We start from the raw sequence: 14553 nt of genomic DNA, 5'->3' as shown, positions 1-14553 counted from the left end.
TATCTGGGGTATACATAACAACTCTTTTTTTACAGTCAATATTCGCCTTATATAGAGACAACCAATCCATGTCTAAAATAACATCAAAGTCTCCCAACTCGAAAGGTATTAGGTTAACAGGGAACATATATCCTGAAATCTCTAACGAGCATTTAGGACAAAATTGACTTACGGGCACTTTATCTTTATTAGCCACTTCTATGGTCAAAGGTACTTCTAAATCTTCCGACATTAATTACATTTTATTCACACAATTCACAGATATAAAAGATTTGGACGCTCCCAAATCAAACAAAATGTTAACAGGCACGAAATTAATTGAAAGCGTACCTGCAACCACATCAGAATCATAAGCTGGAGATTTCTTGGTCATCTTAAAGGTCCTAGCTCTAGCAGTACTGGTTGCTGGTCCTTGGGACACGCTCCTTCCAACATTACCTTGGGTCACCGACTTGCAACTCCTAGCTTTATGTCCCACTTTGCCGCAACTAAAACAAGTTACTCATTGAATCTCAGACTTACACTCCGTGGAATAATGACCCTTCTCGCCACACTTAAAACAATTGATATTTTCTCGGCACTGTCCACTGTGCTTCCTCTCACATGTCTTACAATCAACCACTGGCTTACTAACCCTTGTCGGGGTAGAGTTAACTGAAGTAGTACTGGGTCTAGCCTGGGAGAAATTCTGCCTCTTGAACTTTTTATTCTTATTCTTTTCAAACCAACGCTGGAACTTCCGACTTGCTATTCCTGATTCTGACCTAGCAGGTCCACTTTTAAACTTCTTCTTCTTCTCACCCTGCTTCTTTGCAGTTAACCTCTGATCACTTTCTATCACTAGGGCAGCCTGGACTACCGAAGTATATGTCTTGAGTTGTAAATCTACAACTCCACTCCTTATTTCTGGCTTCAACCCTTGTTGAAACCGGTTCGCTCGTTGAGCTTCCGAACTCACGTATTCTGGTGTTATACGGGTCAACTCCGTAAATTTTGCTTCATATTCCGTAACAATCCTATCTCCTTGTTTCAATTCCAAAAATTCCATCTCCATCTGACTCTGGAGACAGTCCAAAAAGTATTTCTCCAAAAACAACTCTGTGAATCTGGCCCATGGAACAGGACCTTCTCCTTCTAGGGCTCGCGTAGATTCCCACCAATAATTTGAATCATTCTTCAGAAAATAACTAGCATAATCCGTCTTTAAATCCTCACTCACCTTGGTGAGCGCAACCGCCTTTTCCGTCTCCTTTAACCATTTCCTGGCAACAACAGGATCTACCTCTCCTTTAAACTCTGAGGGCTTCACTGCCTGGAAAGACTTGAAACTAACACCCTGATTTGTCCCCCTCATCTCATGCTGCTGCTGGATTTGTAGTTGTTGCTGTTGGATTTGCTGCTGTTGTTGCTGTATGAGCCGTTGTTGTTGTTGTTGTTGTTGTTGTTGTTGTTGCTGCTGCAATTGTTGTTGTTGCTGCTGGAATTGTTGTTTCTGTTGGGCCAACTGTATAGACTGTTGACGCAACAAGTTCATCAATTCACTCATGAAAGGATCCCCAGCAGATCCGTTATTGGGTTGAGAGTTCCTCTTTAGTGGCATCTTCTGAAATATAACAGTCATATATAAGAAAATGGATTGCTTCAAGCAGTTTATATTTATGCACCAGGAGAGCGTTGCCACTAAGACCATATCCTCATCCCTAGTTTAATTGGATCCATCCTGAGTGAATGATCATAATCTAAAAATGCCAGCAATAGAAGCAACAATAATAGCAACGCACCAATATATATAAAACTAAACAATGAAATAAAGTAGCTACAATACAATAACCAACAGGAATCCAACTAGTACAACTGAAATCCAACTAAAAAGAAACCATTTAAATACACATCAAAACTGGCTGTCATAGTAGCCTTCGCCTACTACAAATAGCACAACATAATGTACATATACAAGGTAAACAACTACAGGACTCCTGGAAGCCAACTCTGAGCTATGTATCTCTCTGCTGCAATCCTGGTCTAATCACTACCACTTTCACCGATGGAACCTAGCTCAAACACTAGCCAGTTCACTAGGTCCTGATACTGCACAACCCTGAACTCTGAGCTAATGAAACAGTCAATGGATCTAGCCCTCTCAACAGCCATCTGGGTCAATGATCGCACACGGGCCTGCACCTCAGGGGAAGGGGCAGGGATGCCCTGGAAAGGTGCAACATGTATCTGATCGAGCTGGGCAGCCAAACTCGGACTCTACTCTCTGATAAAAGAGGTGTTCACCGCTCGGTGAACATGGTAAGGAATCGGTGAAGAAGTACCACTAGGGGCCATGAAGGTACTGGAGGTCTCGACGAGGAGGAACTGGGACCACAACCGGGAGAAAAATCCCTAACGGCAGACACAGACCTACGTACCCAGCGGGGACGAGTACTAGGTCCAGGGATGTCTCTCGGTACAAAGGAAGGAATTGGTGGAGGAGGCATAGGGGTCTCCTCAGCAACAACATCCAGGGTCCTCTCAGAATCTGAACTATCCGGGTTAGAGGGATTCTCCCGAGATGCAGAACTCGAAATCACAATAGGCCACTGCCAACATAATAAATATACATTGAAGACACAACCAGGTCAAAACAATTCTATCAAAACATTAATAGATGCCAGGGTAACGCCGTCGGAACCCTCGACTGACTCTAAAGGTTTGCTCCTCTATATGAGTTGCTGAGTCACACCTTAAGACTCACTTTAAAACCTATTCGACATAATCCCTAACCTGAATTAGGGACTTGAACCTGTAGCTCTGATACCAACTGTGACAGCCTCAACCCCGGGGTCAGGAGTTGACGTCACCAAACACAATTACCAGAGATATAAACTACAAAATTATTATTAATATAAACTAACTTGACCCCAAACAAAGATCCAATCCAGGTTCAAGTATGATTCAGGTTCACATTATTAAAAACCATTTATTCGACATCTAGCAAACTCTAACTTTATTCAGCAACTCATCAGACCGCATGTGGCCTGACAAACACTACGTCTGAGGAGCCGGGTCCTGAAGGGGCGGGAACACGGGTCTGTCTGACTTGTCTTCTAGGCATCTGCGACATATATACATAACAGGTTGTAAGGGCGAGCATAATCGCTCAGCAGTACCAACATATGAATAATAGGATAAAACAGTAGCATAAATAATAATAGGAACAGAGCTATAATCATGCCAACAACATTATATAATAAAAAACTGAGATAATTGGATATCACTGTCTAGCATGCTTTTGATAAAACAATGTAGTAGTGTGCAGTATAAGTACCATAGTCCAATTTTAGCATGCTATTCATATTTATAAAACCACTGTTTCAACCACTTATTCCCTTACGGAAATCATAAATCCAAATCAGACACGTAACGGATATGTGAAGACAGCTGATCAGGCTATCAACACCAGACGGCTCTAACTGCCATCCCATTTACCTGTTCCGGAACTCAGAGACTAGCTAGGTCTCTGACCTGCTGGTCTAATCGGTTATAGGGTGCGCACAACCGAATTAGCCTCTTACGCCACCTCAATAGGCCTACCCTGGCCCTTATGTATCCCATATATGATCATTTTATCCAGATTTCAAAACACTTGTACCTATCTCATTTCAAAATCATTCCTTTTACCAGCACATATATAAAAATCCAGTTCATAAATCATTTCATTCGAGATAGGTACCTTTCGAAGTTACTTTTCCCCAAAACTATTCGAAAATAGTGTTTTATAACTATGGGAGATACGTAACTTAAAACGTTTCTGTTCCATTATGAGAATAAAACATTTAGCTATTCATACGTACTGAACCATAAAAGAATGGTCAGGGGTACTTGCCTTGCAACGCTTTTAAAACTCTAAGTAGCTTTTACGCGGACTTCGGTTCAGGTGGAACTCGACTGGAACCTATGAACACGAAATACCCTAATCAGTTATATCGACATGCTTGATATCCTCAAATCCTAATAATCCAATCCGACAACCCGACTCGTATAGTTATTATACACATAATCACGTAGTCACATAATCCGTATACACACAGGGTAAAATGTTTAATATAATAGAGTACGTTTAAAATAAAATTTTAGAAAATTTTGGCAGTAACTCCTTTTTTTATAAGTCTACCTGTCGATTATGATCGACGTCAACAATCACAACAATCACAAACTACGTTCCAACACCAATTCCACAATCACGTATCTATTTACGTACAATTCTAATATACGATTTATTTACGAAAACATTTTATACAAATCATTTTATTTGTTTATAAAAATTAGGACTCAGAACAACGTCATCACCGTCCACCATCCGCTCGTAATAATTCATCGCGGACGGTGGACAAATTCTCGGGGCACTCGATTACTCGAAATCCAACACAAAAATTTCACCGATTAGTAAAAATATTTTTCCGTAAGAATATTCATATCACGAATATTACTCAAATTTTCCTGCAATACAGAAATTATAATTAAAAATCTGCACAATCCAAATCAACAGCACACAGGTGGCCCAACAAGGCCCAAATCAAAACCCAACTGCATAAACAGGCCCAGCAGTAAAGGCCCGAAAAGTATCCGGCCCAACTGCAAGCCCTAAACGCAAGAAGCCCAATCGAAAACAAAAATGGAAACCAGGTAACAACCGGCGGGGAAAAATGCCAGTACCCCCACACACACACCAACTGTGCACACACACATATCACACATACATACACACTAACACATATATATCTATATATATATTTAGATACATATGCTCACACAAACAATTCATGAACATAACACAATCGAGCACGACCGGCCGGAAAAGAACGACGGCCAACTCACTGGAACACAAGGCGGCACCCAGGCACCGAACAAAGAGAGGAAAAAGGAATGGGGAAAGAAAAGAAATAGCGAGAGAGAGGATTCGCGAGAGAAACAGAGAGAGGAGATGAGAGTATTCGAGAGAGACAAAGTCGAGAGAGACTGAGAAGAGAGATTGAACGAAATGACTCCACCCCCTGTAAACAATTGCACGACACGTGTCCCAAATAAATGGATACGTGTCATTTTATTTATATCCCGACTGACTACAAGCCTGGCACATCGTTTTTAGTATATTCTTAACGGTATAACTCGCGAATAAATTTTAATCAAAATGTTATCAAAATAATCATAAAATTTTATAAATATCCTGAAGTTTACGAAAACATAAATTTCGAAATTTTAAAACAATTTTTAAAACGCACTTTTTACCTGCTTTTTAACAATCAAACCAAACGATGCGCGGGTGAAACCAATCTCGAAAATTTCCAAAATAATTTTAAAATTTTCAGAATAATACGAACTTAATAAAATATGAGTTTCTTGATTTTTGAAGATTTCCAGAATTAAATATTGATTTTATAAATAAACACAATCAGAAAATCATTTAAAAGTAACTAATTAGTGAAATATTGATTTCTCAATTTTATAAAATCCTAAAAATAATTATTGAAATTATAAAATTATAAAACCAATTTTAGAAACAATCAAAATATTTATGGAATTAAAACTGTAATAAAATCACTTTTACAAGCGAAATAAAATCGTATAACTCACTAATAAATCACGTAATCCACCCTCATATCTACATATCACAAATAAATAAGTAACAATCAACAACTGCTGCCAAAATTAATACACGCGTTTATTTAATTATTTAAACATTTATTACACTTTAAAAATATTAAAAATAATAGAATATACACGAGTCGTTATATGAGCTCACAATGCGAGTGCTGGATCAGGATGTAACTTTTAATGTGTTCAATGCTATGAAATTTCCTACGGAAAATGAGGAGTGCTTAAAGGTGGAGTTGGTCGATTCTGTGGTTACTTCAGAACTTGATCAATTGCTAAGGTCTGATGCCTGAGAAAAAACTTTATTGGGGAATTCAGATAGTGAAGATGACGAAGGTGAAGAACAATTACAATATTTGAATGTTTCTCCCTGGAAAAGGAAGATTGATATGTCTTTTAAATCTCTTGGAATAGAGGAATTGAACAAAGCTCCTAAACGGCTCAAGCCATCTATTGAGGAAGCTCCCACTCTTGAGATTAAGCCTTTACCTGAGCAGTTGAGGTATGCATTTTTAGGTGATGCATCTACTTTGCCTGTTATTATTGCATCTGACCTTTCAGGTAGTGACGAGGAAAAGCTTCTGAGGATTCTGAGAGATTTCAAATCGGCAATTGGCTAGACTATAGCAGATATTAAGGGAATCAACCCTTCTTACTGCATGCATAAAATTCTGCTAGAGGGAGGTAGCAAGCCTACGGTTGAGCAGCAAAGATGACTTAATCCAATCATGAAGGAAGTAGTGAAGAAGGAAATTCTTAAGTGGCTAGATGCAGGGATCATCTACCCTATTTCTAACAGTTCATGGGTAATCCCGGTTCAGTGTATGCCAAAGAAAGGTGGAATTACTGTGGTAGCAAATGAGAAGAATGAGCTTATTCCTACAAGAACAGACACGGGGTGTAGAGTTTGCATGGACTAAAGGAAGCTGAACAAGGCCACCAGGAAGGATCACTTCCCTTTGCCCTTCATTGACCAGATGTTTGATAGACTGGCTGGTCATGAGTACTACTGTCTTCTGGACGACTCTTCGGGTTACAATCAAATTTGTATCGCTCCGGAAGATCAGGAGAAAACTACCTTCACTTGTCCATTTGGTAATTTCGCCTTCAGACGAGTTTCTTTTGGTCTGTGTTGAGCACCAGCCACATTTCAGAGATGTATTGTAATAACCCCAAAATTTTTGAACTTTTAGTAACCCTTATGAATAGTGTTTTGCTGATTATGCTGAATAAAAAACTTTCCATGCCACACTATGTAGGGGTTCTTTTATTGTTATTTTGAGATCTTATTAGTACTTTATATGTGATATAAGTGTATGTAAAGATCGTCAAAATCCAAATTCGAACACTTTGATTTTTCCCGAAAATCCACCAGATACTGAAAGAATTGAGTATAAGGGAACAGGATAAAAAGGATTTAAATTCAAGGATTATAAGAGGGGATCATTAAAGGAATATAATGTATTGAGAAAGGTTAAGGGAACCCAAGTAATAAGATCCCGGGTATGATCCCTCAAACGATAAACGAAAACGAAAGTTAAGCGAACCGTATAACAGATCAGCGGTCATTAGCCAAGTAATTAGGAGCTAATCAAAGAGGTTAGTGAGGATGATGTCATCAAACAAATAAGAAGAGGACAAGCATGGGAAGATGACATAAGAATGATGACGTAAGCATGACCAAAAAGGAAGGAAGGTTGGTTGATTATAAACCACACAAAATTCACCATGGTTAAAAGGTAATAAATCAAAACAAAAGTGGATCAACCAAGCCAAACAAATCAAAAAACACAAAAACAAAGTTGACTCTCATTATTCAAGAGAAGCTCTCGGCTTTTCTTGCTTTTCAAAGAGAAAAATTTCAAAATCCAAGATCCAACCATTGTTAAATTGCAAGGTAATTATCCAAGGTTCCTTATGATTAGTTATGGCTATCCTAGGAGTTTAAGCTCCAAATTCCTTCACAATCTCTTTCAATAAATCATTTAAGAAGAGAGTGAATAGTGTTTTCAAGAAATTTAAATTGTTTGATCTTGTGTTTTTGGTTAGATTAAGCTTTGGTAAGGACTTTCAAGGGTGATTCCAAGCTCCTTATTTACTCTTACTCACCAAGGAAGGTATAATCTCTTAACCTAGCATTGTTATTGAATATTAAGAGCTTATTATGAGTAGGATAGTTCATGAGAAGCATGGTGATTGAATATGTAGAGATTAGTTGATTTTGTGATGTTTTTGGATTTGTAAATCTTAGTTATTAGTTAATGAACTTAAGAATAGTTTTAGTTCATGTTTGAGAATAATATAAATTGGAAAAATTGAGGTGTTGGGGCTGTTGTAGTGATGCATGGATGGATTTTGGTTGTATGGTTGAATTGAGGCTGGTTTGTGGTTGATTTGGAGTAGAATAAAAATTGGTAATCGCGTAAACATAGCCGTCGTAATGTCCGATTTACTTTAGACTGTTTTTGTTCTTAACATCAGGACCCGAGAACTCACTGTTAGGTTTTTACCATTGCCATGATTAGATAGTTCATGTTACAAGCTTCGTTTTGATATGTGGTTCGTTTGAATCCGATATACGGTTTAGGAGAAACGACCGTTTTAAGTAACGGCATTTCGCGAACGAACCTTTACCACTCGCCTTACTTTCAAACATAGGTTAAAGACCTTAAAGGAATAATTGGAGTATGAAACATTTATGTGAAGTGTATTATGCAGTTGGTAAGGCACTCGCGAAAGAATCGCCTTAAAACCCTAAATGGTTAATTTATTAAAAATGGTGGGGCCGAGGGTACTCGAGCGACTTTAGTGAATCGTTATGCACAAAAGCGAACGTTAGGGTCTAATTGGTTAAAGTATAGATTCATAAGCGACTTTGGTTTAATTCCAACTTATATGTTGTTTATAGGTAACCAGACTCGTCCCAAGCCATTTATCACCCCAGTCGCTCAGGCAAGTTTTCTACCCGTTATATTGTTGTTATGATGTATACATATGTATATGCATTATCTTGTGATAGATGCATGATGGTTAATTAGCAAATCTTGCGATATATTGGAGCATGTGATATGGTATATATGCATGTCTATTTTGTAATCTTGATAAATATATCAGTTGATTCAAATGCTTATTAGTTGCATAATAGCTATGCTAGAGATAAACAGTAATTGGGTATACCCTTAGTATAGGGGGACCCAAATGTGAACATTTTCTAAAACCCGGAGTCGATGTTCCCGAGTATATTATATATATTTATATATATATATAAGTATAGTTTACAAAACTATGAATTGAATAAGGTTTATTCGATAACTTTATTTTTATTAATGAATATTATTTTGAATATTCATTCGAGGACATATGACTCCGTTTATTTTATTAATGAATATTATTTTGAATATCCATTCGAGGACATATGACTCCGTTTATTTTATTAATGAATATTATTTTGAATATTCATTCGAGGACATATGACTCCGTTCATTTTATTAATGAATATTATTTTGAATATTCATTCGAGGACATATGACTCCGTTTATTTCATTTAATGAATATTATTTTGAATATTCATTCGAGGACTTATGACTCTGATTATTTACTAATTAATATTCTTTATTTTATTAAAGAATAATGTGTCGATAATCAAACTTATTTTTGATTATTCAATTAAAGATAGTACTTTCGTATAAGTATATCTTTGGTTATTTAATATTAATTTAAAGTATAAGTTTTAAAACATCTACTTCAATTATTTTTATAAAAATTATTCTTTATGGGAATATTATTTAAATAATAATATTTAGATATTTTCTAATATATTGGGACTGATTTATTTTATTAAATCAAAATCACTCCAAACATTCTTAAAAATGTTTTCGAGTCTTCTAAATGATTTTTAAAGGTTAGGGCGGATCCCAAAACTCATTTTTATATTGAAGATCCTCCTTTCGAATGGGATTTAAATACTCGCTCAAAAGCTGAGGGATCCGGCTCTGTGGTGTATTTTATATTAGCAACAAGGTTGCTATTCTGATAAAAGAGTTTTTGATTACTTACCCAACACTCGGGAAGTAAAATTCTTGGAACAAGTTAATCCATTAACAGGCATCGCCTGGGAAATATCGGTGAGTTTTCCTTTCCATCTAGATAGGACTTCTTAGTGGAGCCGTATCAACAAGTTTCTACTTGGGGAAAGGGAGAACGAGCTTTACGTTTCAGGGTCATGGATTTCATCTGAACTAGGAGTGGCGTAAGTGGTCGAGTAGCGCCGGCCCAGCCTTATTATATTGGCCCAAATGGCCCGGAAGTTCCGCTAAGACGGTCCATTCCTTAGGAGTCCAGTGTTCGGTTGACAAGTAAATCCGACAGGTTCTCCTCTACATGTAGAAAATGGTGGGGTTGCACTACTACGACTGATCATCGTAAGTGGTCTTCCTAGCGCGGCAAACTCCCGTAATGAGTTCATCATCCAGTTGGATATTTCTGCAACACTACCCAGAGCACTTCGATAGAAAGGCTACGGCTGGGCGATTGTTGAGTGTTGGCAGAGTCGAGTTTTCAAAATGATATTTCCATCAAATGAAGTATCTCGTAACTTCATTTCTTTTGAATGATATTTCAAAGATTGATTCTATACAAGTTATGCCTTGTAGCTCCATATATGTGATGAACTATTTATACCTTGAACGGTGGTAGTTCAAGTAGTATTCGGAAAGGATATAAGTATATTGGAGTATCTTGTAACTTCATCTTTTCAACTTATATCCAGTAAATGATTATCTTATGCATGACAAAGATTTTCAGAAAAAGCGTTGAGACAAGGTTAGATATATGAGATCACCTTGCAACGATATTTTTATACAGTTATAAACTGGAACTCTGTGTATATTATACATGGCAGAGGATTTCAAAGATTTTGAAAAGTATATAAGGATATATACTGAATATTTTGTGACTTCGTCGCATTAAGAGGTCAAACTTGGTTCATTTCTTCTTGACCAATACTTTCATGAGTACTATGAGAATGCTCATATATTTTTAATTATTATGCATATTATTTCGGTGGGCTTGTTGCTCACCCTTGCTTTCTTCTTTCATCACACAACAACAGATAGAAAGGATGAACAAGACCAAGCTCCCAATTCGCAAGCGGTTAGGAAACGTTCCGCAATTTTCTAGAAGCGTTGATGCTGCCGTAGCTGAGGTAGGAGCTACCAATAGGCTAGGTTTTCAACTATCAATGAACCAGACTTATATATAATATGAATTGTAATAATGAAAAGAAATATGTAAATTTATTCAGAACCCTTTTAAGGTGTAACGGCTTTTAATTATGGAATAAAATGACTTGTGTTATTTTTGGTATTCATCTCTGGGACTATAACTTGTGGTGTGTGTGTGTATATTGTGGGGTCACAGTACTCAGTAGTTGGTTGCACTACAAGAAAACTGTCAATAGACATCACATATTAGACATCGGTTAGGTTTGCCACTGATGTTAAAAGAATTTATAACATCACCCCGTGTTTTTATGATGTCTATGTTGTTTTAAAACATCGGTTATTTTAAAACTGATGTCTGAAGTTCCAAAAAAAATTCACTCCCCGCCCACTTTATTTTTGTTTCCGCCTTAGACAAATAAATTTCCCCCCTTAGCAAATATTCTCCCCCCCTTTTTGTTTTTCCCCCACGAGACACATAACTTAAAAAACTAAAAACTAAAAAAAATGAACACACAGAAGCTCTCTCTCTCTCATCCGACTCTCTCGCCCCGACTCTCTCACCCCACCATCATCATCTCCACCACTCACCACCCCCACTCACCAACATCACCGCCGCTCTGCCTACCACCATCATCTCCACCACTCACCACCATCATCTCCACCATCTCTCTCCATTTTTCTATGCTAAGCTCGTAAGAGGATAAGCTTGAATTAGGATCTTCTCTACTTGGTTATCATTTTAGAAACTCGAATCGGTTAATGAATTTACTATGTTATTTTGAAATAGGGTCTTCTCTGTGAGTAGTTTTCAATTGGGGTTTTTTAAAATCGAAACCCTGAATTTTTAATTTTGGTTTTTTTTGAAATTGTAACCCTAATTTACTTATTTGAATATGTTTAATAGAATTGACGTTGCCGGAGATGATATTAGTATTGGTACATCACTGCCTCTTGTTATTTATCTGTTGCTTCAAATTTTATATCTGATAATGAGCTTTAGATTTACTAGAATAATTTTGATTGGTTGCATAAATAAGGAACTACATATGTATGTGATAGTTAAAGTACATGTGAAAGAAAACTGATCCAATCTATGATCTTTTTATTTATTTTGGTTTTATATTATGACCTTTTACTTGCCTTTTAGTTTGGATCTAGAGGAATGAACATCTAAAAGCTTGTTTGTGCTCGTTTGCTGGATCTTTCCTGCAAAAGATCGTCACTGATTAATGATTTATCACATATTTATGTTCGAAATAGCTCATGTTGCTTTAATTTTGTGGAAACTTGAAACAGATGTATGTGCCATGCTCTGTAGTTGACAAAACAAAAATTTTGTTGAACACTATGACCTGGTTTAGTTTTGGTTGAGTCTTGTATGTGTCATAAAATAACATGTTGTTAAGAACTGCTAAGAACTTGATGCTTATTAACAGGATTCGCGGGGATGAATGATGTGGGAAACTTCAGATCTTATAATAAGACTAATACATGATTAAGCTCCCCAATGAATAGGTTTGGTGATCATGTGAATTTCTCATCTGGGCCTTCTTCTCACTCGAGGTTCATGCCTCTGAGTCCTCGGAGGAACCATTCCCAGAGCTTTTGGTCAGCTTCGCGTTGTTTTTCTGTATGGTTTTGTTGTGATACTTGCTAATTTCTTGTCCGCATTTTTTTGTGCAGTGTAGTGAACTAAACATATCTTTAAATTAAGCTTCCTAGCATGACCTCTTAGAGCTGTAGTTTACGATTCCCCAGGAAGTAGCCAACATCGCTACTCTTCAGGAGCTGTAAGTGAAAATGTGATCTATATGACTTGGATTTCAAGTATAACCTTTGGTTGACTTAATCTGAGCTGAACTTTTCAGGTTTTTAGAAGATAATCTACTTGAAGGGCCTATTCCTCGAAACTTTGGAAGTTTGATTGGCTTGAGGAGATTGTAAGAATTACAATTACATGCCTAAAGGGTTCTTCATGGAGGGCTTTTATCTATTATATAATGTGTTCACATTTTTATCATAATTAAAACATAATTACATAATGCTTTAACACTTCTATCATTATTTATCTATTGATGGAAATCTTGCAAACAATCTTCACAGCGTTGTTTCTGCAAATAAATTAAATGGAACAATACCAGAAACATTTGGCAACCTGAGGAATCTAGAGGATTTGTAAGTACTACTTCATCTATACTGTATATTTCTAAGGTTAACAGAGTCTTAAATTATCTACTCCTTGCAGTAGGATATATGGGAATGATATCTCTGGGAAGATACCCGATTTCATTGGAAACTGGACAAATATGACAAGACTGTGAGTAATTTTTGTCGATTATGCTTCAGTTTGGTTCTACTTGGTTGTTAGTACATATTCTAGAAACTACTGTTACATATACCTCTCAATAAACTTCAAATTTTGTGCAGGGACTTGCAGGGAACAGGACTGGAGGGTCCAATTCCATTGAGCATCTCACGTCTGAGAAATCTAATAGAACTGTAAGAATTGCTCAAATATCTAGCCAATGTTTAATACCTTCATGACTTTCTATCATTGTAGTTGATTTTTGGTTTGGACTTTTGAGATCAGTTGATTACTTCCGTGCTTTCTATTGATAGGAGGATATCTGATCTGACTGGAAGAAATTCGACTATCCCAAATTTAAAGATATGCAATCCTTGCATGTGCTGTAAGTCGTACATAAATTTTGTCTGATGTAGATGTGTTTCCCTGAAAAAATTAGTTAACATTTCTTTTTTTTGCAGGATATTAAGAAATTGCTTGATCAATGGTGCACTTCCAGAATACTTTGGAGTACTTGGTCAACTAAAAACCCTGTAAGCTAACTTTTATTATTGCTCAATCCGGTACTAATTTCTGGTAATGGAGTTCCTCACAATGTATGTCTGTACATGCGCGTGTGAGGGATTACAATATACTATATATGTTTTCACAGATGCATTAGTCGATACAAGCACACAACAGAGACCTATATTTTTAAGTATTACTATGTAGAATTCATTAGCACATTCAGAGACTCTCCTTATAATAATTTAGTTACACTGTTCTGTCTATGCATATAAAGAAGAACATTGTAAATTATGAGGGTACTTCTGGATTTCTCGTCGAAGTTCAAATACTTTCTCTCTATCCAATATTTTGTTGTTCATTGGATTATATAACAAGCAACTCAGTCTTCTTGTTATGTCGGGAATGGTATTTTCAAAAGTATTGTTCTACTTTTACAGTTAGGTCCTAAAAATTAGCTTTATATGCTTGTGTAGCGTGTGATGTGCCATGTTGAATGCAAAAACCTGCAGAAACATGTATGCTAGGAAATATATCAAAATTTTATCATTTTGAGTTTTATTTTATTTGTTTGCAGAGATCTGAGCTTTAATCGGTTGACTGGCCAAATACCAGATTCAATGGTGCTCTTAAACGACCTTAGTATACAATATCTGTATGTGAATTTGTTTCAAATACTTCTTATAAGAAATTATTACCTTCCAGGAACACATGCAACTAACTCGGATAGCTGGACTTGCATAATTTATCTTCTTTCCTATACCTGTTTACTTTAGCCTCTATGTAATTTGCAAACTAATGTACTCAGAAGTGTGACACCAACTTGTAATCGAATTTAGGTATCTGAATCACAATTCATTGACTGGAGAGATACCGAGT

The sequence above is a fragment of the Apium graveolens genome, chromosome 5, assembly GCF_009905375.1.
Source record: "Apium graveolens cultivar Ventura chromosome 5, ASM990537v1, whole genome shotgun sequence".
Classification (NCBI taxonomy): Eukaryota; Viridiplantae; Streptophyta; class Magnoliopsida; order Apiales; family Apiaceae; genus Apium; species Apium graveolens.
Note: the sequence above shows the minus strand (reverse complement) of the source record.